Source organism: Aythya fuligula, chromosome 19 (assembly GCF_009819795.1).
Source record: "Aythya fuligula isolate bAytFul2 chromosome 19, bAytFul2.pri, whole genome shotgun sequence".
Lineage (NCBI taxonomy): Eukaryota > Metazoa > Chordata > Aves > Anseriformes > Anatidae > Aythya > Aythya fuligula.
In genome coordinates, this window is record NC_045577.1 from 1,519,911 (window position 1) to 1,527,173 (window position 7,263).

The following is a 7,263-nucleotide window of genomic DNA, read 5'->3' on the forward strand; positions in this document are numbered from 1 at the left end:
CTTTATTTTGATTTGAAAAACTGTCAATCATAGCTAAAAAAGAGCAAATAATGCTTTTATACAGTACGAGCTAATTGTATTTGTCTGATAAACCAAGAATATGCAGGAAAAATAAATAATAAAGTGTAAAATGAAAATATTCAGAATGTTTTGCCCAGATGTTGTGTAGAGATTGTTTGTCACTGGTACAAGCAGTAGATTTCAGAAAAATATGCAAGCATGTATCTATACGTGTGAGAGAGAAATAAGATACCCATAATCTTACATATTTCAGTTTATATAGCCACAGCTATTTAAACAATTCCAAAACTGCCTCTACGGGTGTTAGAGAGGGAGGGAAATCTTCAGCCACATGATCTTCTCTCCAGAGTCCTGTTAAATCCACTGAACTTAAAACAGAACAAGAAGTGTGAAATATGGGTTTGAACATGTTATGTCAGAAATGTAAAGGTTGGAAGCCTTTTTAGTAACTGATATTAATATTGTATTAAATGTTATGAAAAGGTAGGTGTTGGAGAGAAGGGCTGGGCTCATGTGCAATTTTGTCAAGGTTTTTATCTGTGATTATGATTCCAGATGTATCTATTCCCTGAGGAGAAAAATGAAGTAAAGTTGGCATGTGACATGTGTTTTAAGGTGTTTGGCACAGTTTCCCAAAGTGATGACAAAATGTTCATTTTTATTACTGTGAATTGGTAAAGAAAATATGATTCTGAAGGTCAGTGGCTGTGTATTCAAGATAGCTGTGGAGAGTTATTTTGGGGAATACGGATTTTTGGTGGTGTGTTTAGATTTAATTGCCTGACTCGAGCTTCTCCCATAGTAAATAATAATTTAAATAGAATACTTTTTACAAAATATGATTTTTTGATTACTGCTAATCCAATAAAATTCATGCACAGAATATGGTAAAGATGGCAAAAGTGTCTCTTTGAATCTGGTAGTGTAGCTACTTCTTAATGGTTTATTTTTAATCTAATTTATACTGACTAACCTGGTTGCTGTACAGTTAAGAGCTGAAATAACTGCAATAAGGCTCTTTGTCGCAGAACAGTTGTTAGAGTAAATCAATGGATTTTTATTTTTTTTTTTTAAAACAAAGTGGTGAAGGTAGCTCTGTTGGTGAAAACTATTTTGTCTAAATGCACGTTAAGACTTTAGAGGAGAAAGTTCCTATGACTACCCAGCTCCCCTTCTCTTCCCTGCAAAGCCCTTCTGCGTGTAACAGAATCAGTAATTCCATGCTGACAGCAGGGCACCCAGGGCTACATTACCAGGCAAACACTCACTCATAAACATTTTACAAGTTCAATACCAACCAATCCTGGCGGTTTGGGAGGCTGCCCTGATTGGGTATAGCATGGATTTAGTAAACACGGCTACATAACAAAAATAAGGTTTGCAGAGAAAGAGTCCAACTGTATTGCCTCTGCGGAATAATCAGAGACGAAGAATATGATTAATTCCATATTTTATAAGTAAACTTCCACAGCTCTGTGTCCATCTGCAAATATTCAGAGTGATGTGCTCGATACATTCCTTTCTGTTCTACAACCACATTTCTTTGTGAATTTAACCACATCAGAAAGCACTTCGGATTTCTAACACAAATATTAGATGCATTTAATGTAAGGAAGCTTCCTTTATTGGAGGTGATTGGGAACATTTTGTATTTTATAGGTATATTTAAGAGGTTAGCAGTAGGGGGGAATCGTCTGTGGAAAATCTGTCTACAGCTGAAATTTTTAGATGCAGAAGTGTTGCTGAAATGACTAAATACATTCACATTCTTTTATTAAGTAGCTCACAAGAGTACCCTGTCAGATACCAGATACTTTTTTATTATTTTTTTTTAAGTTGAATAGTGTTATTTTCAGTAGGATATACTTGTTTTCATTCTTCTGTGTACAATTAGAAGATTTGCATTCTCAAGGGCTTTACTGTTTATCTACAATCTTATTTTCTTTTGTATAATCTTCTGCAACTTTATTTATCTTCAGTGCATGCATGAGAAGCATAAAGCTACTCATTTCCTAGTAAATTATTGATATGATTTACAAGTTTTCACAGATTAATTTTCCATGGGGTAATTTTTCTGGACTATAAAATAGCCATAATTAAAGAATGCCAAAGGTTTAAGTATTTTATAGTACAATTTAGAAGTCCATTTTTGAAGTCCTTGTTTTTATATTTTAGATTTAGAATCCTATTTATATTTCAGTATAAGAAAAATAATATGGAGTGCTTGAAAATCAGAACTCTGGCATTTTTCAGATATTGAAATGTGCCTGCCTAATGAGAGCAGAATACTTGCTCACTGGATTTATTTAAAAGCAGTACTCTTACATATTCATAAATTAAAATGGCAGTTTTCAATGAGATACTTATTACTATTTTACTTGTTATTTGCAAGATACCTGACCATTTAATATTTGTCCTTTATTTCTCTGAGCTGATCTAATTGCACCTCTCTATTTTGCATTTATTTCTCTTTGCAAACACTACATTATTCACTCTCTCCTGTGCTTATTAAACAGTGCCACCTGCACCAAATGAAACAAAGCTTCTCCATCAATCTATCCCAGCTAAAGCACCCTGACTATATATTATAATTAATTGAAGCTCAATTGAACACTTGAGTCTGAACTAGATACAGTAACCTGAAAAAAAAAAAAAAAACGTTAAAAAATTAGGATGTACTTTAAAGAAATCTTTTAAATGAAAATGTTCACTCAAAACTGAGAACCTAACCTTGTACCAAGCACTCTTCATCATCTCTGCACAGTACCTCAAGTAGCAATTAGCAGGTCCTTTAATTAATTAACTATTCCCTGTACATCACAGGGATTTTTGTGGCACTAACGTCATGCTTCATAAGTGAATACCAAATCCAGTCAATATTTTGTCACTATAAATCCTTATCTGGACTACCCGAATGCCCACCGCATGTCTCTGCAAAAATGATCTGAAAACACAGCAAGCAGGTATGGAAAGCAGATGCAAACTTTACAGGACTAGCCTAGGCAATTAGAACAGATACAGCTGAAAGAGGGGAGCTAAATGCAGAGTACCTCACGTGTAAATGCTCGCACTCAGAAGAAATCAGATAAGACACAAAGTGAAATAGAAATGATGAATTCTTATGAATATAGTTAAGTAAAATTATTTTACAAAAAAACTGAATGTATATATTCAAAGGGCTGTGGGCTCTGCTCACTGTGCTGCTTATCTTTAACACTGTCTGCTCTCAGACAAGAACAGATTAATTAAGTGGCAGGTCAGACACAAGAAGGTGAAAGGGCATTTCCAACCAATCGCTGACATTTCACCAATTTTATACTTTGCAAACTTTTTATGTAAGTATAGATGTAGCTGGTTGTTTTCAATGCAGTTCTCCTCTGGAGAAATCCTAAGTGGCTTTAAGGGAATTAACATCTGAAAATGAGATACAAGGTATTGCTGGTTTTACAATTTACAAAAGATGCGGTATGTAAATTTGTTTATATAAATATGTATAAGATACATGACTATGAGGCTATGTGTGTGTGTGTGAATGAACATATGTGTGTATATCCATCTCTCTATTTGTAGCTTCAGACACAGACATATGTTATCATTTCTTAGAGGCAAATATCTGCAGAAATAATTCTTTGTGTTCAGTAGTTTTCTTTAATGTGTAGTAAGTTTGTCTTAACCGATCTCTGTGTTCGGGGAAGATCTTGTGAATTTATGCAATGTACAGCATAATGAAATCAAATAAAGTATGCCTTATGATTTTGCAAGAATTACACATCAGCATTTTCTTTCAATGCATGTAATTTTTGAATTAGGGAACAAACTTGATAGTTAATTTAAAAATATATATTTATATATGGTGGACTTGAAGAAATAGAGACTATGGAAATATCAAGTAAAAAAAAGGAATAATTATTCAGATAAGTTGGGATTTTTGCCAAATGACAATATAATAAGAAAACACTTAATTGGAAGTACTCATGAGAAGTAATATTTATTCCACTACCAAAAGACAGTAGCTGCACCCCCATAGGATTTGCTGTTTTGTAAGAGTAGCAGAAATTTCCATTTTTACCTCATGGATTCTCTTAAATCACTGTTACTGCAACTTCAATTAAAAAAATTCTGGCATGCTCAAAACGTTAGGTAAAATGCAAAGGTCAATGGATAAGCTATGATTGTATCTCTGCTTTTGCTGTATAAATCTGCTCTTATCAATAATTCACTATTCATGTTCTACAAAGACTACGTGTTTACATTTCTGAATTAGCATTTAAATTTTAACAAAGGTAATTAAAAAGGGGAAATACTAATCTCTGCACTTGGAGTCCTTATGTCATCATTTACCACACATTTTTTCCAATAGATTTGGCAAATGAATACTCTGTTTTGATACATCAATCTCAAACAAAGGTGGACTCTGATGCAATTTTTCACTGTTCATTCCCCTGAATCTTTTGGGATATAAAGAATCGTGAACAAATACTTAACAGTCTGATCAATAATCATTGACCGTTTTGAGCCCCTCGTACCCTAACAAGCACAGCTTGATCATGTATATTTGATCATTGTAAAATTTCAAAGCACCTTGATACAGCAGAGCAAGTCTTTCCAGGGTATCTTTTTGTTGTTCCATAAAGTGCATATTTCCCATGATTTAGCTTTACCATTAATGGAAACTTACTACACATATCTGATGAAGCTCAAGATCATTAATTTCAGTGTTATATATCCCCAGCTTTTCTATCAATGTCAAATAGAAAATACAATCCTAACATTTAGGAGAGGGAACTCTGGATGTGCCTATGGATTCAATGGACCCCAGAGTGCAAATCTAAAAAGCCCCATCGTTATAAATCTTGCATTCCTGTTAAGTGTTGGCATGCACATTACACTGAGGTGTGTTAAGTTTATTTTAGGGGAAATATTGTAGTAAAAACCTTTCCCTTGATATCCTTTGAAATATATGTTCATGTATTTATAAATTTAAAAAATAAATATGCAAGCTCACAGCTGTGCTAGTCCTTATTAATAACATGTAAAGAGATAAAGATCTAAGTAAAATTACTTATAGTAAAAAATGTCTTTGCAGAACTTTATTATTGTTTGCAATTGCACTTCCAGTGTTTTTCATACAGAAATTTCAAATTATCATTAAAATATAACATTGATGCTACATTTGTATAGCTGCCTTTTCTGCTTATAATCATAATGTTTATTCTAACTTTCTGTGCTTATTATTTTAGACAGATATCAGTTTAATTAGCTTAAGCTGTCATACTCTAATAAATACAGACGGGTTGCCTGGTTCAGGAGGAGGAAGGTGGCTGCAGATTTCAGAAGCAGAGACAGTTAATGCTTTGTACATTATCATGTAAACAGCAAAAGGACAAAAATAATTACCTGATAAACTTTCCATTTCTGACACTCCCCTATATTCTTTCCGACCAATTTTTCTATAGAAAATCCATTCAGATTAGGCAAGTCCTCTAAATATCTGCAGCATCTGCTGGTTCAGACACCTTCCTTTATGCAGAGTACCATTTTCATATGATAATACATGTAATATGATATAGAATGACAGAATGCATGACAGTTGCCCATAATACATAGAAAGTCACTCAAAGGACAGAAGCGACATTTGGATAATTAGCATCCATTGGGCAGTCAATCATGCGAATAGAAAAAACTGAACAAAACCCACAATGGAGTTAGAAAACAAAAGGGACCCTAGCCAGTCTCAGGATTAACTGCTCTAAAGCGATCTAAATGCTTTTGTATCTAAAGAACTGAGGCTCCCAGGGCTGCCCTGTTCCCCTCTAGATACCCAGGGAACTAATTGTGGCGATCAAAGTTAAAGCATTCTCTCTTCTTTATAGACTGTTAAATACACAGAAAAATTATTTCTCCATTCGTGTTCATTAAACTATTTTAAAGTTAAAAAACTGATGCCATGTTCTTTTGCCAAGTGAAATGAGCTAGAGTATTGAGATTGTCCTGCTTTTATGGGAACACAACAGCCCATTTAATTTAAAGTCTGCCTTTGTTTGATTAATATTATTTTGCTGTTGTCCCGTCTGCTATCTCTTTCTTTTTGGATAACGAAGGCAATTGTCATTAAAAAGTCTTGTGTGAGAAAAACCTGAAAACAGTTAGGAATGACAATAATAATAACAAAGCCCATTAACAAAATTAAGCAGGAAAGGTCTCATCATTTCTTAGTAACTGCCCTTTTATAAAATAAAATACGTTTTCATTCAATATATGCAGCTCAGATTATTTCCTTCCCCCAGATTAGTTGGAAGATGAGGGCAGCCTCCTTTAAAGCTCCATCTAACAGAAGAGAGAGAGAAAGACATACAGAGAGAGCCCCAGGATGTGGAAAGTCATGAAAATACCTACCCTGGAGACAGTATTCCCATAGGATCCTTTTCATACAAATTCCAACTTGCCTAATGCCCTTAATGAATGAAATAAAGAGAGAATTCAGAAAGGCCCATGCTGATGGCTCCTGCTGGAAAGTGTGTGGTTTGAGGCATAGCTGCAGCAGTTCTGGGAGGGAATCGGCTCCGGTCCCCATCAGCCAAGCAGACAGGAATCACTGGGGCGAAATCTTCCCCTCTCACACATTTGCAATTGACTTGAAATAACATCACGACACCTTTGGATAATTGACGCCTTCTTACCTTTCGTTGTCCTTTGTAATTAATATTTGTAGATCTAGAGGTTTCTCCCAGCCACAGATAACAGGAAGGTGGAAGGGGTGGGGAGAGAGAGTGTGTGTGCGTGCGTGTGTGTGCGTGAGTGTGAGAGAGAGAGAGGGGGAGAGAGAGGGAACGGGAAGGAGAGAGGCTTTGGTTGTGCGTCTGTGGGGGAATGGCGCGCTCCCGTATTGCTCTGAGTGTGTATTTGGGGCTTTGAAAACCTCTAGAGCTCTAAAGGCGAGATGGAAAGTGAAACGTGTGACGAGCTGGATCTCCCCTGTCGGTCGTTATAGGGCTTCAGCAGCGGTGACCCTCAACCCTTTTGCTCTGTGTCAGCCACAACTTGAGTCCCCTTGCCCTGCTGCTGTGCCAGCGTCAAAATGTAGGGAAGGAAAAAGGGACAGCAGAGGTAAGGAGGCAGAGAGAGATTGAGATCAGGGCTTTTCGCCCAGTCAAATGGGCCTCTGGTGACAAATCAATCACGGCCTGTTCAAACCAATGATGCTGCCAGTCTCCAGCTCGCCAACCCCTCCACAACCTCCCC